The sequence below is a fragment of the Pinus tabuliformis genome, chromosome 7, assembly GCF_031772625.1.
Source record: "Pinus tabuliformis cultivar Carrire ecotype Pingquan chromosome 7, CPIR1, whole genome shotgun sequence".
NCBI lineage: Eukaryota > Viridiplantae > Streptophyta > Pinopsida > Pinales > Pinaceae > Pinus > Pinus tabuliformis.
This window is the reverse complement of record NC_142293.1, coordinates 945518696-945541864: the sequence shown is the minus strand read 5'-3', so window position 1 is coordinate 945541864 and position 23169 is coordinate 945518696.

Below are 23169 nucleotides of genomic sequence, written 5' to 3'. Positions count from 1 at the left end.
TGTGTCGACATGGATTTTGTCGTCCACTAACAGGTTTTTCGTCATGTGACAAATGTCGCTAATGTCTCTTGGTGACGATTGATTGTAAATGGGTTTTGATGAAATCTATGTATTAAAACCCTAATCTACACCTAAACACCTAATCAAAGTCTAGTACAAAACCTATGCTAAAATCCATGTATCAAACCTAAATGCAACATTCAAATGCATTAGAAAACATTAAAACCTAATGCTAAACCTAAGTTCTAAAACCCTAAACCTATCGCATTACCAAATCTATGTGTTAAACATTATACACAACATAAAACTTAACATACAACCCTCGGCCTTTACATATTGAAAATCATTGTAAAAACATTAAAAATGCAATACATAGTCCTAAAACCGCCAACTTAGACTACAGCGGGAACTATTGTCATGTGAGCAGACAATGTGTTAACAATCGGGTTAGCAGTGGCTGTCGGGTTTTCATAAGCCGCCAGTTCTTAGACCGCAGTGAAACTATTGCCATGTGAACATGCTAAGGATATCTGCTAGAGTTTAATACAGTTTCGCGAACCGTCAGCATAAACCATGACATGTGAATAGCAAGATTAACCACCGGCGTATTGATCGTCGGAACCGCGGGGATAAACCTGCAAGGTGGCGGGTTATGGTTAGACCGATAGTCACATGTAATAGTCCCGTCCTCCGCCCGATTAACCTGACCACAAACAATTTCTGTTATAACATAATGTTATTTTGGGATTTTTTCATTAAGTTTTGGTTACAACTAATGCAACGACCATGGCAGCCCTATCCTAAGGAGTCAAGAGGTAAGTGAACCAAGGCCCAAGAACCCAAAATTCAGATAATTCATGCCATGTTTAGCCCAAAGGAGTTAAAATGTACCTTCAGGCCTATAAGAGGTAGTTTTTCCATGGAAGAGATTAGAGAGAGTGGTTTTTGTTTTTGTATGCAGATTTTGGAGGTCATAGGCAGTTTTGTTTTCAGTGTAACAGGAGCATCCGGAGTCGGAATTAGGAACCATGATAGGCATTGGAAAGCTGGTTCAGAGAGATTCCTTTTGACAGTGATCAGAAGTGCCTGCGTGCACATTCAGTTTGGTCTATTCTCTGTGTAATCGACCTCTACTTTTTCAATCCTAATAAAGCGGTCGCCCATCTTGAAAGCGGACCCGAAGACGTAGTCCATCAGGGACGAACTCCATAATCAACTTTGTTGTCTGGTATCACTGTGTTTTTACTGTTTTCACTTCTGTTATGCATCTTTCTTATGTTTAATCAGTTGTCGTAAAGTCTTCTTCTCAAGCAGTTTTCCTCGATTTTCGCACTTTCAGTTAACATTCAAATCATTAATGGCTAATCAATTCTACATCAGTTTTAACTTATGATCATTTCAGATCATATAATTTGGTATCAGAGCAGGTTTCATTTGTAGAATTTTCCATTGAATGTTAACCAGGTCAAAGTCGCAACGAGGAGAAGGAATCCTTGAGCAGATTGATCTAGAGATTGGAAAGCGATGAGTCGTTCATAAGTCGACTATGATAGGATCTGATGCAGGTGAAAACACTGAAACTAAGATGAGTGGTGAACAATGTCAGCAAGCATTCTTGACTATGCAGTAGATTTTGGGAGAACTTTACGAAGACAAGAAGGCGAGAGATGCAGCTTCTTCTTCAAAGACATCGAAGAAGGACAAAGGTAAAGGCAAGGATGATAAACCACCTTCACCTCCATCATCCCCATCATCATCATCATCTTCTTCTTCTTCCAATGCGGAATCTGAAATAGATAAGAAACCTAAGAAAACTTCTCTTTTGAAATTTGATGTGAAATTTGAGTTATCTATTTATGATGGCGAAATGAATCCTGAAAAGTTAGATAACTGGATTAAGCAGTTAGAAGTGTATTGTCGTATTCAGAACATTTCTAATGATAAAACGAAAATTCAATTAGCTACACTTAGAATGGGGGGAGAAGCTTTAATCTAGTGGGAAATTAAAACTCAGATAGATGTAAAGCGTAAAGGAAAAGTCATCTCTTCATGGTCTAAGTTCTTAAAAGCTCTTAGGAAACAATTCTATCCTTTAGGATATATGCAGCAAGTTGTTATTGATTGGAAGCATCTGAGGGAAGGTAAAGGGTAGAGTGTTCAGGATTTTACTCGGGAGTTTAGAAAGAAAGCATTGGCACTTGGTATTTCATTGAATACACGTGAAACTATATTAAACTACATTAGCAGTTTACATTCATATTTGCAGCATACTTTATTAATGTTTAATCCTAATGATTTTGATTAAGTGTGTGTTCAGGCCATACGTATTGAAACAGGTGGAACACCATTCAAGTTTTCATCATAGTCATCCAAAGAGTTGGAAATCAAAGATTCCAATGACAGTAAAGGTAAGAACAATTCGAAGAGAAAGAAATCAGTGATAGCTCAGAAGGAAAGACCTACTTGTCCTCATTGCCAGAGAATCGGTCATGATGAATCGAAGTGTTGGAAACTTCATCCAGAACTTAAGCCCAAAAAGTTCCTTAAGGAGAAGGATGAAAAGAAGGCAATTGCAGCAGTCTAGCATGATCTAGGTTCAAATTCAGGTAATGAAAGGAGGATAACCGCTATGGTTACGACAGGGAAAACTTCTAACACTGGTTCAAGTTTGAAAACTATTACATCTTCATCAAACATAAATCCTTCAAACGAGGATAAAAGAGTTGAATTGTTTAACATAAGGATAACTTCTAAGCATACAAAGATATATACAATGTTTGACAGTGGATCACAGGCGAATTTAATCTCTGAATATTTAGTTAAAATTTTGGGTATGGAAACACGGAATCATCCAAGACCTTACCCATTAGGATGGCTAAATAAATTAACTCAGATAAAAGTCACCAAGCAATGTCGATTAAGATTTTCCATAACAACTGATTACATTGATGAAGTGGAATTAGATATGGTTCCAATGGACATATGTGGAGTTGTCTTAGGAATTCCTTATCTTTATGATCATGATATAGTATTTTATAGGAGAGAACATAAATATCACCTTAAGAAAGATGGGGTTGAATTTATTGTCAGGGCACATCAAAGTAAAAATCACTTGAATTTAGTTAATGCTAATCTGATGAAGCGATTAGTAATTTCAAATAAGAGATTTGTAATCATGTGTGTAAATGAACAACATAACAATCAACATGATACTTGTTTAAGTCATGAGACTCAGCTTAAAGATGGTTTGATTAAAGAGATAGAAACTATTCTAGTTCTATGTAAAAACAAACATCTTACTCATAAGCAAGGAATACAACATGAATTACCGTGTGTGCCTAAAGCTCCTCTTCCTAATGTCAGAATGAATCAATTCAGTTCAAGTTTGGAAATTAACAGATACAGGGATACATGTCAGTATTGGGGAAAGTCAGTGTTCAATTTCTCTTGTATTGTTTCACCATTTCATGTTTCGGATAGTTTGGAAACCTCTTTTCAAGTGGAGAGGAAGCCTATTTGTTTTCATATCAAAGCCTTTTCTAAAGTAGTGTCAAAGTATCTAAGGGAAACTAATGCATCAGGGGAAAGTGCTAATCAATGGAAACATCATTTAATAAATGAAGAAAAAGTGATTCAAACAAATCAGCAGCTAATTCAATACTTTCAAAGACAAACTAAGTTGCAGCAATTTTCACCTTACAGTTTGATAGATTTAATGCAGCAAGTTTTGTTAATACATGTTGATGGTATTGAACAATATCCTGTAGAGACTGTTTTCAAAGATGATTATGAATCACCAACTCATGGTTTTTCATGGAAAGAAACCAATTTCCATGTTCATAACAGGTTGTTTGACCATCATCGCAAGTTTTCCATCTAACAGATGGACGGAACAGGTCACCGACTCAAAATGTGCCATGGTGAGAATCATCAGGGTCATAACTTGCAAGTGATTGATTGAATGTATTGGTACATCATCAGGTCAAGGTGGAAAGTGAGGGAGTTCTACCCTCATCGGCTATTTTTTAGTCAAACTTTTGTGGTCCAAAAGCTTTCAAGTGGAGAGGATTGATCTAGGAGGATCTCGTCAGATCAGTTTCACAGATTCATCATTAGTGTTCAAGTGTCATGGTCAGCATTCAGTTCGGTGTCGTTCAATTTTGATAGTGTTTTCATGGATCATGATGTTCAGGTAATATGGTATTGCATGCCATTCAGTTGATATGGTTTAGCACCTGATTGTTGACATGAGTTTGTTGTCAGTTCTGCCAGGATTTGGTCAGCGGCATGTGTTTTGTCGTTCGCCTCACAGGATTTGGGTTTTTTCATCCACTTCGCAGGATTTGGTGTCGACATGGATTTTGTCATCCACTCACAGATTTTGATGTCAACAGGTTTGTCGTCATGTGACAAATGTCGCTAATGTCACTTGGTGACGATTGTTTGTAAATGGGTTTTGATGAACTCTATGTATTAAAACCCTAATCTACACCTAAACACCTAATTGTCTAGTACAAAACCTATGCTAAAATCCATGTATCAAACCTAAATGCAACATTCGAATGCATTAGAAAACATTAAAACCTAATGTTGAACCTATGTTCTAAAACCCTAAACCTATCGCATTACCAAATCTATGTGTTAAACATTATACACAACATAACATACAACCCTTGGCCTTTACATATTGAAAAGCATTGTAAAAACATTACAAATGCAATACACAGTCCTAAAACCGCCAACCTAGACTGCAGCAGGAACTATTGTCATGTGAGCAGACAATGTGTTAACCATCGGGTTAGCAGTGGCTGTCGGGTTTTCATAAGCCGCCAGTTCTTAGACCGCAGAGGAACTATTGCCATGTGAATGTGCTGAGGATAGCCGCCGGAGTTTACTACAAGTTTCAGGAACCATCAGCATAAACCATGACATGTGAATAGCAAGATTAACCGTCGGCGTATTTATTGTTGGAACTGCGTGGATAAACCTGCAAGATGGCGGGTTATGGTTAGACCAACAGTCACATGTAACGATCCCGTCCTCCACTTGGTTAACCTGACCGCAAATGGTTTCTGCTGTAACATAATGTTATTTTGGGTTTTTTTCATTAAGTTTTAGTTACAACTAATGCAAAGACCATGGCAACCCTATCCTAAGGAGTCAAGAGGTAAGTGGAACGAGGCCTAAGAACCCAAAATGCAGCTAATTCATGCCATGTTTAGCCCAAAGGAGTTAAAATGTACCTGTAGGCCTATAAGAGGCAGTTTTTCGATGGAAGAGATTAGAGAGAGTGGTTTTGGTTTTTGTATGTAGATTCTGGAGGTCATAGGCAGTTTTGTTTTCAGTGTAACAGGGGCATCCGGAGTCAGAATTGGGAGTCGTGACAAGCATTGGAAATTTGGTTAAGAGAGCTTCTTTTTGACAGTGATCAGAAGTGCCTGCGTGCACATTCAGTCTGGTCTATTCTCTGTGTAATCGACCTCTACTGTTTCAATCCTAATAAAGTGGTTGCCCATCTTGAAAGCGGACCGGAGACGCAGTCCATCAGGGACGAACTCTGTAATCAACTTTTTTGTCTGGTATCACTGTGTTTTTACTGCTTTCACTTCTGTTATGCATCTTTCCTATGTTTAATCAGTTGTCATAGAGTATTCTTCTAAAGCAGTTTTCCTTGATTTCCGCACTTTCAGTTAACATTCAAATCACTAATGGCTAATCAATTCTACATCAATTTTAACTTATGATCATTCAGATCATTGTTGTACTCAAGAATTGCACTGAGCAATAACCCTAAAGGGCAGGGACTATGCACTACGTAGTTCCAGGCATCAAGATCACATCCTAGAGGGCTAAGGTTGTAAAAGGTGTAGTTCAGTCGAGGCCTGATGAAGCTAAGTTTCTCGATTGGGAAGATTTTCCGAAAATGGCTATGTGCAAGAAGGGAGATGGACTCATGGTAACCTCAACTATGATCACACATTTAGCATACTTTGATGAAATGACAACATATATCATCGGAACACACAAACAAAACATTCCCCTCTGTGTGACTCCTTCACGATAAGATATGACAAGTGAGACACTTAATATATAATTTAGGATGACTGTGATCACACTTGTGCGACAGTGATCAACTAGAATGGGGAAGATCAAGTAATGTAGAAATCATTTATATTCCCCTTCTTTCCTTTATTTTTCTGGACCTACTTCCATTCCTCGTGATTTGGGCCAATTGGAAATATAGCCAACTTATTTGTGGATGTCTCTGGAGGATTTTCTCTATCTAAGTTTGAGCTTTCTGATACGTAGATACACTTTGTGCCCACCAACCCATCCTCCATGAGTGTCTCTTTTGTATGATGATCTGAAACTGGGATTTTTTTTGTAACTGCCCTATTTTTATAAAGAGAAGAAATGACATGGGTTACATATTCCCCTACTATCTAGTAGCCATAATGTACCTGAGCATTCTTTATTGTTTGGATTGGTTGGATCTCCATTTTTTCCTCTTCCTCTACGTCTGATAAGTGAGGATCTGGAAACCACCATCCTTTTTTTTATGACCAACCCCTTCTTATTTTTTGGGTTCTTTGTGGCCCGAGGACATGTGTTCTATATGTATCTGGTTTGAAAACATGTTTGGAACCTAAAGTCAAATTGTCATAATCTAATAATTGGGTCTAATTTAAATCTTTGTGTTTCTTTTGTATATGTCCAAGTTTCCCTTCACTAGGGTTTATCTCTACAAATATTTTGGAAATTATAAAAAAAAAAAACCTTTCTCTATCCTTTCACATTCCATCTTCTTGAAGTTTCCAGGAGTATTCCCAGTGTCCTCTAGAACCCTGTGGTGCCATAAAAGGTAGGGGAAGATTTGGAAGTCCCACCCATACCAGCATTGTAAAACCACCATACTTGTAGCATAAAATTCTAGGAACCATGGTGTTATAAAAATCCCAGCATTACCCCAAATCCATGGCCCTTCATTCAGGACAAAATCCATTTTTTTGTGTGTGTTAAATTGTACAATGAAAAAACCTTTGGAGTATAAGTAAATATCACAGTTTGGGGTCCAAAGAGAAAAAATTCCATTAGTGTAATGCTTTAGGTTTGGGCCAAAAACCATTAAACCTAAAAATGAAAGCATTTGATTTGAGGGTTTGAAAATAGAGAGTTTACCTCTAAAAGGTTTACTTCCATGTCGAGGACATTCTCTATTCGTTAAAAAATGTAGGGACCAAGAATTTTTTGGATCTGTGGTCCAAAATTGTTTTGGGGTTGTTCGAGAGGAAGGGAAGCCTTTCCTCTTGTTGATCCCTATGAGAAATGGGTCCATTTTGTGTCCTGGATCCTCGAGCTCCTCCATGCAACCACAAATTCAGAACAATGGAGGATTTCCTGATGATGCCATAGTCTTTGATATGTCTATAATCCTATAGTAGCTTCCCTTCATATATGAAATTTTTTAACTCTACAAGAATGTCCCACTTACTTGCAATACTCTGTTTCTGAAGATAAACAAGGTATGTGGAATTTTTCCAAAACAGGGATCTCTTTCCGTGTGCATTATTTATAAAAATACAGTAAGTATATGAGTCCCCTCACCCACTTAAGGATTGAAATGTGACAGACAGATAAGGGGTGTGTCCTCTTTTTGTGGCATAAAATCCCTATTGGAGGCAGATGTGTCGGCCATAATCAACCCTGACACACCCAAAATGGTGCACACGGGAAACAAAAAGGGATTTTTTTCATCCATTGATTCTTCATCCTCAAAAACAAAGGAAGGCATGCATATAGGAGAAAAAACCAAAAGCACAAATACCTTCTCCATCATGGATTTCCAAATACACCAGGCAGAACCCTCAGTAGAAGCCCAAGAAATAGAGAATATGAGTCAAGATGCTTGAAACTATGGCCACCCCGGCCATGACTACACTAATATTTTGGAAAAAAATATCAGATCATATGTTTAAAAGTTTTTCATCACTTTGTCAACAAGTAACATCCATAAAAAGGGCCCTGACAAAGGGGAGTTATCCAAGGCCGAATCCATGTATTTCATCAAAATTATTTGATACATGGGAGTGAAGGGAAATCTAAAATGTCACATATGTTATCCCCATAAGTCCCCAACCATGGCCCTGCTCATGGTAATGCACAACCTCGTCATCTCATTGGCCATCAATAAAAACCGAAGTGAGCAAGATCTTGGCGGCGGGGCATCCCCCATCACAGAAACTCAACAAAACCCCAAGAAGGATCTTGACTTCGCACGTGTGGTATTCTTCTCTATTATTAAGCATGTGTGATGGAAAATTTGGGTATCTTTTGGCATCAGGTCTAAGTTTTCCCTAGTGTAGGAGCAAGTCAGAATTCAACCCTAGTAGAGCATTTAGACTAATTTTAGTGAGAATTTTTTTTACCTGACTAGGAGGTTGTTTGACCAAGTTTGACCATAGTAATATTCTTGGTCAGTTTGACCTTGTACTTGGCAAGAAGATTTAGATGTATCTTTTTTGAACTGAATAATTTCTCTAAGGATAAGGTTGTTGAGTTGCCCCCCATGTGGGTTTTCCTAGGGTAAAATTCTTGTGTCTCTTGTTTGGTTGTCTCTTTATGATTCTATTGCTCTACTATTGAAGATCTTATATGTGATTGATTAATGGTAAATGTGAAAACAAGGTAATTTAAATGAATATCATTAGAAGTAATTATTAGAAAATAATACTATGAAAAATAAACATAGTATCAGAGCAAATTTGAAGAGCAGTCTTGAAAAAGGTAAGACTGGCCACTTAGCCCTAGTTCTCTTACCAGATAAGAAACATAGTTCATGACAAAATTACAAAGATTTTACATAAGGGTCAAAGAAGTCTAGAAAATTAAGTGGGTCGAGAGAGTTGGTTACAGGGAGGTCGAGATTATCTGAGGCTAGGCATTTGTCTGAAGTACCTCAAAATTCAAAAATAGCTCAAAGGATAAATATAGTTGTAGGAGGTCGAATATGACCAAAGGTGGCTAAAGAAAATTTGGTAAGGAGGGCCTCAAAATATATCTCAATAAGATGAGAAGGCCTCAGGGCCAATTTCAAGGAAACCAAAGAACATTAGGACTAGGTTGCAGACCTAGTCTAATACAAATATGGCCTTTGTTCCAACATTGGAGAACAAGAGACCTCAGATAACATCCATAGTGATCGAGAAGCATCAAATGCGAAAGTGAGTAAGGATATATAGCTAAAGAAAAAGGACTACACTTATGTATTAAAGTCTTTGAATCATACCACATTAAAAAAAATTATGAGCTTTTGAAGTAGAACAAATTGTCACAATGATTTTTAAAAGGGTGAGTCATTTCCAGAGTTGAAGAGGCCAAGTCACTTAATTTCTTAAGGAGGCGAACTGGTGTCACTTTGGAGGAAGCATCCAAAAGAAGTTTGAAAAAAACTTTTTCTGAAGATAAGCCAACAAAGTCACATTTTATGCTTAAGGTCTACTTGTAATCCTTGAGTTGTAAAAGGCATTGTACATAAAAGAAGGGATTAGATTGATGTCTCATGGACTTCATGCCTAGTTCTCCTTGAAGATTTGTTATGATTACTAGGACTGATATAAGATACAATACATGTCATCTAATCTAAAGTACTTTGGTTCCATGCCTTGTTTCCGTGCAAATCACATTGATTCAATGGAAAGCACATTATAATGATGAATTGTTCAAAGATGAGTATGAGGCCTAGAAATACAACCCTATAACAGGACCAACAAAAGTCTGCCAAAGTTTGAAGTTTGACAATTGGAAATTAAGGTATTTTATATCAATTTATTTACAATCTTGTTTGGGATCAAAGGTTTACTTTGCAACATTCTTATAGAACTCAACTAGAGGAAATGACCACTTAATGTTGGTTGAAAATTTTTGCATCAAAGTTGTGATCCACTCCTTAGTCGGATCATAGGAATGTATAAAAGGTATGATTTCCTAGGAATCCTTAAATAAACCATCAAGGACAATTATGATTACTATTGAAGGAGCCACACCACTACAATTTAAGTAATGAACTCACATATGATCTTCAATCATACAAAAATATTGATACACTTACTGGTCTGTGGAAGGAAAGTCATCTTGATATTTCAAATGACGGCATCATAATTTTGGTTATGGATCAAAGAAAGATAAGACCAATATTGAATGGTGAAGTGTGAGATAACATATCTATGTTTTTCATTGAAGATATTGCATTATGTTCAGAAGCAAGATGTTGAAGCTACAAGCTCTTAAAGTATCAATTCCATTTGTTGTCATGAACCTTACACTATTAAGTAAAGGACATGGAAGATGCATTGCATTTGTTGATTGTTGATGCCAAGGGGATTTGAAGGATGGAACTTATTTTGGTTCAATCTTGAAAGTCAAGAATTTGAAATAAGGAAAAAGGATCATTATCAAAACACATCATGATGGAGTGAGTATTCCTTTTGACATAACAATCTTATAATGAAGAAAACGTTTAGCCCTCTTTCAAGTTTGCAAACAAAAGTACTCTCAAGAAAGATAAGTAATTTGAAGAACTTGATGTGTCCTTATTATTACTACTGTAATGATGACGTATAGGATACTTCGGTTGAAAAGGTCAAAATTAATGTTTAGTTGAGAATACATGGATTTCCAATAATGCTAAAATTTGTAACCAAAGATTTCCATATGACAAAGTTTGTTGAACTTGCAAAAGGTATAAACTAATTTTTTTTAAATTTAGGGTTTGTAAATACTGGAAGTATTGGATGTGAAAAACCCTAGGGTTTGAGGATAAAACCTTAGAGTTGGACCTATATTAATGTTTCTACTGGAAGATGAAACCTGAGCTCATGCAAGGAAGGAATGACATCATGTCGATGATCAAGATGAGGTTGATAAATTCGCAAGAAGGCAAAGATCAAGAGGGAGTTGACATTTCCCTATAATTCTCAAAAGATAAGTACTTTATATCTATCTTATTGATTATTATTATTTTTTATGCTTTACTATTAGTTATCCTCTTGCCTTTGTTTCTTCTGTTGGGTTGTAATAATTCTTCCATGACCTCCTAATGATAATTGTATGTACATAGTGAAGGTTGTCAATGGAATTATAGGAATAATGAAGCAAATTTTGTGACAAGAGGACTCTCCCAAATTTGTGATTTATTGTGCTAGATGAGATTTGAGCTTAAAGGGAGTAGGTAGATCAACAATTTGGAAGTATACCTTGATTTTGTATGCAACATATGGTGGCATAAATAAGTACAAAGCAAGATTTGAGAAGGTTCTTCTAGAAATAGGGAGAGGATCATGAATAGAAATTTGTTCCAATTACTAGGTACACTTCTGTTAGAATTACTATTGCTTCCATAATGGAATTACATCAGATGCATGTAAATGGTATTTTTATTGATAAAGAAATTAAGAAAGAAGTGTACATGGGACCACCACAAGGGTCGTGAAGGAGTCTCCTTCTTGCAAATAGAATATTATACCCCATACTCAAATTTATGGATCAAAGTTAATCCTATAATATTTGTTTTATGGAAGCAAAAAGACTCATGTGTCAGAGGCAACTACAATGGTAGAAATATTTTCTTCCATAACAGGAGGAGCAGTCAAAGAGCCTTGTTTTAGCTTCGAAGGGAGTTGATCTTTGAGTTTGAAGTGGACCTAGTGTTGGAAATAATACTGAGTGGGGGGGGGATGAATCAGTATTATCAAACCAATTATTTTTCATTTCACAATCAGATTTGTATACGCTACTTCAGCTATGGTAAACTGCGTATATACGCTACTGTGTCTAAAGCAACCAGCGTATATCAGAAAACTTAAGATTCATTAATTGTTGATCTTTAATCAGTGCATCAGGACTTCATTAATCATAAGAACAGTAAACAGGAGCAGTAAAACATAACAGATCATCACACACATGGACACAAATATATAAGGTGGAAACCCAATGTGGGTGAAAACCACCTGCTGCAATTCGTCTCTATCTTCTTTTAATTAGAAACTTCTTTTTACAATGATTCTATACTGGTGCAGTCTTATACCAGTACACAGGTTGCTACTTGCAGAAGGCATTCTCCAGCTTCTCTTGGAAGGGAGCTACAACCCCATTAGCTCTTGTACTAGCTGAGGTACTAGTATGTAGGTGCTGACCTACAGAAGGCTACAACCTTCTCTTTTCTTCTAGGGACCACGTTTCATAAATTTTCAGACTAGATCGATCAATCAAACATCAACTATATCTGCATCAACCAATCTCCAAACAAAACTGAATCAAATAGTCACTTCTCTGAATGTTGTACCCAGAAAAATAGTAACAGTAACCAGACACCAATTCTGAAACCAGAACACTACAGCAATAAACAGAGGTAGCTAAAACATATTTCAAGAGATGTACGCTACTTCAATGTGTACAACTTGCGTGCATACACTTCTGAATTACGGCCAACCAGCGTATACGCTATTTTGAATTATATAACCAGCGTGTATACGCGCCTTTTCTTCGCTGAACCTGCGTACATATCTATAAAAGATAATTTATCATTTTCACTTATTCAGACATCAATTATACCTAGATTATCAGATTTATAGATCAAGTCATGCGCCAAAAATAACAGATCAAAATCACACAAATATACTACTATTCAAGCCTTAAGATCTTGATCCATCAATATTACTTATCCTTCTTCTTGCGCTCAGGTTCCTCCTTGATTCAGATCCAGCTATGCACCATAACCCAATGACCAGTATTCCAGATCTAGTTCTTCATAAGATATTCAATGCTTAAGTCAATACATTTTCCTAAGATCTCCTTCCCCTTTTATAGTCTTAGGCCTTACACAATACCATGGTCCAAAACCATAAAGAATCAATACCTTGGACCAAATACCTAGGTTCAACACTTCAGACGAGATACTATGGTCCAAAACCATAGGTCCAAATACCAAGGATAAATACCATGGACCAAAAATAAGTTTTCCCACAGGTACGAGCTTTTCTTTGCATGAAAGTGTGTGCATACATATATGCGCCTTTCTATCGTTTAACCCGCGTGTATGCACATCTTGGTTAAGAGGAGCCTGCGTATATCTCTTTTTCCTTCATTCTGAGAGCATGAACTGTGATATGTCATTTGAGTGAGTTGCCATCAAGGACAACACCTGTGTCATAGCACCAATCCTATGTCATAATGACAACACCTATATTTGATGCATTGCCTCCTTGAAGAAAAAATTTGAGACCCCTTGGATATTTTTGGGATGAAGGATTGCCACTAAAATTATCACGCTATATAGTTGATATGCAACAGTAAATAGAAAGTTGCAGTGGCAAAGGGAGCAACTAGGATTGCTACAACAAGGTTTTTTCAGAAAGAGCATCCAATTAGAGTAACTGGAGAAGTAGTCGATCAACTTATGGTTGAGCCAAGGCTTGTGGCTCAACATGATTTGAAGTACCAACATGGTATAATTGATTATGGCATAACTAGTTATGGTTTGAGATATGTCTCAAACAGTAATGTATAGTTGCAAAGATATACATATTCAAATTGGGCAGAGAGTACAGAAGGCAAAAAGAGTTCATCAAGATATTCCTTTAGTTTGGGCTCTGTTATGATTTCATATATGAGAAGGAAGTAGACATATATCACACTTAGTACTACAGAGGCCAAGTATATTGCAGCTTGGTTAGCGAGTTGAGAAGTAGTATGGCTTCATAAAATACTTGCAGGATTGTCTTCATCAAGTGCAGGTGATGACCATGAGGACATGTTATGTAACCAAATCACAAAATATAAGAAAAGATAGATCAATGACTTGAAAATAAGCCTATTCAAGGGGGAAACCTCCTTTTACATCACATAAATGAGCAATTCTTGGATGATTCAAATGACAAGACATCCTTGGTATATATAGGAGTATAAGGGATCAAAATATAATTAGGACCTATATAAAAATAATAATTTAAGGGCACAACAATAACAATAATGGGCTTCTATGGGGCATAAGAATAACAATATGGGGATACACTAGTATTATAGGCCCCTCTCCTTCAAAAAAGTGTTTTCCTCAATTCTTGAGTAGTTTTGGATGCTTCTAAATAAAATACTCATGCTCCCATTTGGACTCATCAATAGGTAAGTTCTTCCACTTAATGAGATACTTTGAAATTGATTTGTTTCGTAGCTGTCAGATTCTTCTTTCTATGATTGCTTCAGGATCCAATATGATTTTTCCTTCCTTGTCAAGTTTTGGAAATATAGTTTTAACTGGAGTCTTGTCACCTATAACCTTGTTTAAGCATGAAACTTGGAAAACTAGGTGTATTTGTGAAGATTTAGGCAGCTCTAATTTGTATGCCATAGTACCAATCTATTGCAACACCTGGTAAGGGTCATAGTACTTGATAGTGATAATTTATTATCCTTATTATTTTGCTTGAGTGAAATTTGTTTGTATGGTTGTAGTCATAAAAATACCCAATCGCCCACATCAAACTTATTTCACTGCGATGGTGATATGCCTATTATTTCATTCAATTATGTGCCCAAGTCAAGTTATCCTTTAAGAGATGGGGAAATTGTTGTTGATGCTCGATGTGATATTCCAATACTTGAACTATATAATTGTCTCTTAAAGGTTATGTGATGGATGGTGGATGATATCCATAAGGTTCCATAAATGGGATCACTTTTGCTACAGTATGGAAGGAAGTGTTATACCACCATTATGTTAGGGGTACCCACTTGATCCATTGTGTATGTTTATCAGATACAAAGAACGAATATATCTTTCCAAACATTTATTCACTATCTCAGTTTTCCCATCAAATTAAGGATGATAAGATGATCTATGAGTTAATTGAGTATCAAGACAAGAAAATATTTTTTTCCAAAAATTTCTAGTGAAATGGGATCTCTATCACTTACAATAATCTTTGGGTTTCCATGTAGCCTTTGAATTGTTTCCATAAATGCAATAGAGATTGTAATGGATTTTAAAGGATGTGATAGTGCACAAAAGTGTGCATACTTGGTAAGTCTATCAACTACCACCATGATGACACACTTTCCTTCAGACTTGGGTATATTGTATAAATTTGATAGAAATTACAACTGCTCAAGATATCGAACTGAAAGCAGGAGACACAAATTCTACTCTACTAATATGTTTAATGTAAATCACAATTTAGAACAAAATTCATATACATTCAACAAGAAAAAACACAAGAACACAATCATTTACAAGGGAACCAAACTGGGAAAACCCCTCTACTACTTTGCATTAATTGAGATGAAAAGAGAAACAATTACAATGTATTGCTTCAAATATAAAGCACACATTGCACTACAATAATGTTCTCCTTCTTCCTTACTTTTTCTGGACAACACTCAGCCAATTCAAGCCTCAGCCAGTCTCCTATTTCCTTGAACAATCCTTGAGGAAATTAGCTCCTAAAAGATAAGAATTTCCTCATATTTTCTTGTGAAATTCCCAAGAAATGATTCACCTACTCAGTGAAAAATCATTGTACACTCAACAATATACAAATATAAATATAAACATACCTTTTGGTGAGCACCAGTATTGCAGCAAGAATACTAAAACTCCTGGGCTGCCAACTTTACTTTTATCAACCTGGTAGTTCGTAACAAACTTGGAAGCGTCGGTGTTGTATGCACAAGTACTAGTTCTCACCGCAGGTTGTCACTTGGTCAGCTGGCGCGAGATCACTAGGAGCTCAAGCCAACTTCTATAGATTTCAGAAGAAGCTCTATGTGTGATGAAAGAAATAAAGATTACTCTACAAAAGCTATTCTAACTACAGAAACGAAAAAGACTAGAATGTGAAGCAAGACCTAGTAAACCCTAATTAACAAGTTAAATCTACTTTTGCCAAAAACACTATGAAAACCATGAAAGAAATGCCATTACCTACTCAAGAAAGTAAAAAACATATAACCATGCTATTTCTGGAAGTAAATAAGCAAAAAACATATTTTTGGATTTTTATGTGTTTTTATGTGAATTTGACATGCATCTAATTTATTGTGTGTGAGTGTGGTAGCGAACAGGTGGCATTTGAGGGCGGTTTTGGAGCTTTGGAGGATAGAAGATGTTGTGGATGGGTCCTAGGAGGTCTTAGGTGGCCTTATGGTGGCTTTTCCAACAGTCAGCCTTCAAAAAGGGAGCTTACAGGAAAAACTACAGAAGGACACAAGGAAACTACAGGAGGAAAACAGGGAAACTACAGGAGGCCGAGAGAAATTTCCGCTATTTTGAGGGTGTGAGAGTGGATGAAAAAGGTGGATGAAGGTTGGAATGAAGTGTTAGGGTACCTAAGGTCTACCATGAACCACCAAGACAGAGAAAGATGATTGGGTTTGCTCAAGGAGAGAGGAAGAAGTTCTATGAAAAATGAAGGAGACTAAGGCAGAATTGAGGTGAGGCTTCGGAGACCTGTAGGGCATGGATCAGATGGAGGGTGTGATTGCTGGCAAGTTGGCCTATTGCTGGAAGAGATTTGCTGCATAGAAACTAACAATCAACCAATAAAACCAAGCAACCAATGAAATGAGTGCATCTAGGAAAAACAAAATTTTGCATTAAAATGGTCTAAACTATGATCTATGAAAGGAAATGCTACAAGAAAGGAAAGCATGAAAGAGGACTATTGAAAATCAGGAAGTCAACATGATAAAGGAGATCTGAAGCAAAGAAAAACTGAACTATTAACCTACTAAAGATTTGCAAACACTAGAAGTCCTATGAATGAGGAAAATCTGTGTTTTTGGGGCAACAAGAGAGTCTTTGCCTCAAATCATGGTCCCAGAGGGAGGAAGAGAGGCCAAGGCACTATTTATAGCCTTTTGAATATTTTCTAATCGCTGCTTAACCTGCTACAGAAAGCAAAAATGGAAGCAAACTACTAAATCATCAAAAGCAACCTATTCTTAACCATAACATAAATACGTCTAACAGCAAATTAATCTACAAACTGAAGTAAAGCATACAAATAAAAGTAAAGAGAATCTTGGCTACTTGGATTGGGCCCTAACACAAGAGCTTTAGCCCTTTGAGGTAACTCAGTGCTAGCTCAAAAATGATTCCATCTTCATTAACAAAAAATAACAAGATTACATGAAACTGTCACAAAATAGTAAGCTCGAAATTTGAGCAGAGTTTACATAAGAAAAAAGCTGACCCTAGTGAGGCCCTAGGCCTATCTACTTATACATCTGAAGTGACCAACAGCTTCCTTAAAATCAGGGAGGCTTGGCTCCCAAAACTTGAGATAACTCTCAATCATCCTCCACTTGCTCGGCTGCCTTCTAGTGCATGATTCGGTTGCTTGTACTCTGAGCTGAATGAAGGGGAATTGGAAGTGAGGAGTAATAAATGAGGGGGATTCCCCCTTATAATTCCTCTCCTCTGTCTACTTTGAGTTATTGCTACCATTTGACCATTGGATCCTGGGCTTTTACCTTGAAATCCATCAATAATCTGCATTAAATACATGTTAGACCACATGGCATCATAACTAACTCAACTCACTCTATAAGCATAAATATAATCAGAAAATCATATAATAAGCTAAGAGAATGGTTGATTTGACTAGGTTAGGAGGGAAAATGAGCCCATATAATTACCCATTTATGAGGCTCATCATCACCCCCTACTGAAGGTCTTACTCATCCTCTTAGCAACTTAGTCAATCTCCTCATATTTTATGGCCCTAGTGGTCTCCCTAGCATCCCAAGCTTATGATATGGCCTGCTCATGTTGGTCATAAAACCCTGATGTTCTGTCTATGTCCTTCCACTGCTCCTTCTCTTCTTCTTCTCTTCTGCCTTCCAGCATGCCTAATAGGAGTGGAGGACTCAGTTTGAGGCCAATCCAGTTGACCTTCATCCTTTGCATGGAGTGTGTTATCACAAAATCAGCCCTTGAAAGGCTGCTGATCAGGAAGACTTTGAGTAACTATTTCAAACCAATCTTTTGGCTGAGGCTTAGCCTCCTCACCTGAGAGGGCTCTCTCACTAGGTTAAAGATTTTAATTTAAGGATTAGATGGGTAACTCTATGGAAAAATCAAACAAAAGGTATAAATGGTTAAAATGCCAATCAACAAACATCTATTGGGCTATGGAGTCAAAATATGTTTCAGTACAATAGTAAGATCATCTTAACATGGAAGTCAGGGCATAAAGAGTCTTAATATATCAGTAAAACAGAGACATAGTACAAGGAACACAGTTTATAAACATATGAAGGAAGTTAGAGCATTATCAATGAATTCTAAGTAACATGTGTTCGTACCACTGCAAGTAAGTAGATGAAGAAGGCCATGAGAAAATCAAACATTAAAACTCTCTCTGAATCCTGAGTAGTCAAGCCAAAATCTTTGTATTAACATAAAAACACACAGTCTCTTACAATGACACAGTATGTTTGTTTCTTTTGAAAATTGCCAACCATGAGGTCTTCCACTTTATAGAGTTATCATTACAATCTTGGATTCCCTAATCCAACAAGAGGAGAATTCGAATTTCCTATCTTGACACCTATTCTTTCCTAAAACAGACTATTAATTACAAGTAGCAGTTATCTAACAGTCTTAGAGTCCCAATACAATTAGAAGTACAACTCCTTATTATGATAGTAACAACTTAAACTGGGAATTAAATTCGATACTTGACAGCTGCATGTTTCCTTTCCCTTTTCTTAAGTGTGGCAATCTCAAGATTGGAAAGCTTCAATTTATTCTTAACTTCCTCATAGTTATTTTCTTCTTCTTGAGTATCGACTGCTCTGTTTCTGTCATTTTGTGCATGAGTGATGGTTGCATTACTGGAACTACGAGCTCTTCATGGAATCCTGATATCTCCCCTGTCTCACTTACCTCCGGCTCTGCCTCCTGTAACCCTTTGGACTGCCTAGTCACAGGCCTTCTGGGCTTAAAAACAAATTCTGAAACCTGATCATCAAACTATAGCTTTTTATAGGATTTCGTATTTTTTTACTTGCCCTCACCTAATTCACTGAAGTTTGCTTGGACCAGAGGGGACTCTTCAATGTCAATAGCCTGAAGAAGATCACTCAAATTTCCCTTTGAGACTGGGCTTTCATCAGTGACCACCGTTTTACCCTTTTCTTTGGCTATTTGACTTCTAGTTACCCTTCTCTAGATTGTTTCACCAACGGGCTGCTCTTGTGCTGCTTCCTTAATTTGAACTTTCTCTTCTGTGAATGTTGAGGAGTATCTTAAACAACCAATGGTGTTCTAGTCACTGGCTCCTTAACTTGCTTTCTGGCCTTCAGTTTAACAAACCTGCTTGACATTTTTTCTGCATGGTGACTAGTCACTGGTGATGATTTTTCCTTGGCCCTAGGGCTAAGTCCTGTTTCAGCTCTAAAACTAGACATAAAGAGAAATTAAGACCATTCTCTATCTACCTTCTAAATTTCATGCAAGACAATTAATTTAACTAAGCCATGATGGAACAATGATGTTTCACATGCCTCTTTCTTCAACTGTATTTTATCAGACATCTTACCTAAACTCTGAAACAGAAATAAAGGTAGATTTAGAGATATTATCCCAATGAAATGCAATAGGAGTTTGAAATGATAAGAATACACCTTGTGGTATCTTCCTTCACAGGTGAAGTACCTTTGTATGCATGAGAGTAGGTTGGCATATGAATCTTTGACATAACCCCTTGGCACTACTTTAGTTAAATATATGTCTACAAACTCTGGCTTCAAGAATATCTTGCAAGGTTCCATTTCAAACTTGAAATTCTTAAACCACTTTTCCTGACCTCTAGGAATTTCTGTGACTAAAGATATAACTTTAGGAGAAATTGGCAATTCTAACACTCCAATCTTTGTATGTAAACATGTGAAATTTAGAGAAAATTCCTTGGTCACTTGGTTATATCCTCCCTGTAGTTTCTCATAGAACCTCCAACAACCTACTTTTTTGAAGGCTTCTTCAACTGTTTTATCCTTTGTGAGAACATCTAAGCCTTCAGGTTCAATTCTTAGACATCGGCCTGACCTGTGACTCTTTCTTTCTTTCGACATTTCTCCTTTGAAATCCCTGTATATAGAAGACCTGGAAGAAACTGCCTTGCTTGATTTAGGAACTGCCTCGATTGAATTTGATGAAGAGCTACCTCACTTGAATCCTGCGGAATAATTCTGGTCTCTGTTCACCCTCGGCTTGTTTACTTTGAACTTAAGAATAGCAGCAAGTGTCTCTTGCATGAATATGACCAAGATCAACACGTATATGACTAGGATCAACTAACCCTTTCCTTTTTTGAAATTTGAAATGACTGCGAACGAATGACCCCTAACGAATCTAATGATGGATATGAATGGTTGCATGTGAGAGGTAAGGTTCATGGACTGACACCTGATGATGAAATTTTAACAGATTCTGGTGGATTTGACAGCTAGATATGATTGTTCATGAATCCCCAATTTCATAGCGAATCCAATGTAATTTTGGGGTTTTGCGCTACCAAAACGCCTAACTATGAATCCCTGATTTCGTAGTGCATCCTGTGTAATTTCAGGACTTTGCGCTACGAAAACACCTAGACAGTTTTGTAGTGCATTCAGATTTTTTTGAAATGACCAAACACATGAAACTTTAAATATGATATGGGATCCATAAGGGGCAAAACAAGGTTGTTGAACTTTATTTGAATATGAAAATGAGACTCTTAACCTATCACTTATCCCTTTAAGCATGCGATGAATCAAAACTTATTATAAGACCATGACTAGAAACAAGGCAAACTTTCCAAAGTTTTAAAAAAATTTAGAGTGATAACAGTGGCTCCACTAAGGATAGTATGCCCCCCTATGGTATGCTAAGAACTAGTAGCTCCAGTGCTGCAATCCATTCCTTTAAAAATAAAAACTCTGGAATTCTGCCCAATCTGCTTCAAACTGTACCTAGTAAAAATTGTTCAGTCAACCATGAGATTATTTGCATTTTCCTACCTACCTACCCTATCAATTGTAAACTTCTTTCAGCTCAATCAATGTGAAATTTCCAATGTAGCCAGTCATTTTTTTTATTTGATATTTGAGTTTTTCGACTGCATCGGAATTCAAAGTAGCTAGGATGTTGTGATGACCACTGCCACTGAAATTGCCTCTGATCTTCATAGAAAACTAAAACACTGGAGAGTAAAACTCTTCCATGTATTTAGCTATAGGATCCTAGAATACATGATTAGCTTGATGATCCTCATAACATCCTGTTACTTCTAAAAACTGATATTTAGTCACACAACATTTATTTGATAAGTGATCCAACTGCTTTTCTGCACGATTCCCATAGACAATGTAATTTTCCTCACTATTACGATCATCCTTTGAACTAATCTGCTGCAAGGAATTACAGAAATGATCAACCTTTTCCTCTGCCTGAATGTTATAAAAAATTCTTCCAGTATTTCTTCTTGGTGTTTGCAATTATTTTCATCTTCATTATGATCCGAAGACTGACAAGTCTGTTACATCTCTATATCAATCTCGGAGGATGTAATATGATTTTCATAGGTATAGTCTTACTGATTTCTATGTTGCATGTCATGGGATGTTATTCTTTCTTCTAGTTGTTGAAATGTATTGTTATGAAGAGCCTCTAAAATTTCTTCATCCATAAATTCATCATCATCATAAAAATCCTCCAAATACTGAATAAGACTCACAGAATGTTTACAACAATTTTTGACCGGCAATAAGGAGGGATGACACTCTTTATACATCTCATAGAATACATCATGGAAACTAGCAAGTGAATATATTGAACCATTTTCCAAACTTTTATACCAAAACCATGCTTTTCCTTCTAAAGTGGTCATAAACATCTTCATGAGAAAATCTTCAAGGAACTGAACCTTAAGACTGTGTACATGCATATGGAACCTAACCAAATGAAGAGCATCATTGTCTTTCTTTTCATCTCTAAATATTGGAAGATCATCTAACCATTCGACCTTTGGCATAGGATTTGGAAAACCAGGGATATGAGACTAATTCATAGGGGCATACCTGGCATTCATTCTTGCAATGGAACTCATCCTGAAACTTCATCTAGGCAACTAATCTTCTTAGCAGTGGAGTCACCTTCCGATTTTTATTTGATGTGTGGAGTCGCCAAGGTAGTTTTGTAGCCTCGAAAATATTCTTGAGCCCCTGCTACCTTCAGAAGTTTAGCTTCTTGATTTCGGGAATGAGTAATCTTCAGACTCCCCGTAGACGCACCAAAATGTTATCACAAAATCAGCCCCTGATAGGCTACTGATCAAGAAGGCTTTGAGTAACTATTTCAAACCAATCTTTTGGCTAAGGCTTAGCCTCCTCAACCTAAGAGGGCTCTCTCACTAGGTTAAAGATTTTAATTTAAGGATTAGATGCCTAACTCTATGGAAAAATCAAACAAAAGGTATAAATGGTTGAAATGCCAATCAACAAACATATATTGGGATATGGAGTCAAAATATGTTTCAGTACAACAGTAAGATCAGCTTAACATGGAAGTCAGGGCATAAAGAGTCTTAATATATCAGTAAAACAGAGACATAGTGCAAGGAACACAATTTATAAACACATGAAGGGATTTAGAGCATTATCAATGAATTCTAAGTAACATGTCTTCATACCACTGCAAGTAGATGAAGAAGGCCATGAGAAAATCAAACATTAAAACTCTCTCTGAATCCTGAGTAGTCAAGCCAAAATCTCTGTATTAACATAAAAACACATAGTCTCTTACAATAACACAGTATGCTTGTTTCTTTTGAAAATTTCCAACCATGAGGCCTTCCACTTCTTGTCCTTTATAGAATTATCATTACAATCTTGGATCCCTGATCCAACAAGAGGAGAATTCGAATTTCCTATCTTGACACCTATTCTTTCCTAAAACAGACTATTAATTACGAGTAGCAGTTATATAACAGTCTTAGAGTCCTAACACAATTAGGAGTACAACTCCTTATTATGATAGTAACAACTTAAACTAGGAATTAAATTCGATACTTGACTGCTGCATGTTTCCTTTCCCTTTTCTTAAGTGTGGCAATCTCAAGATTGGCAAGCTTC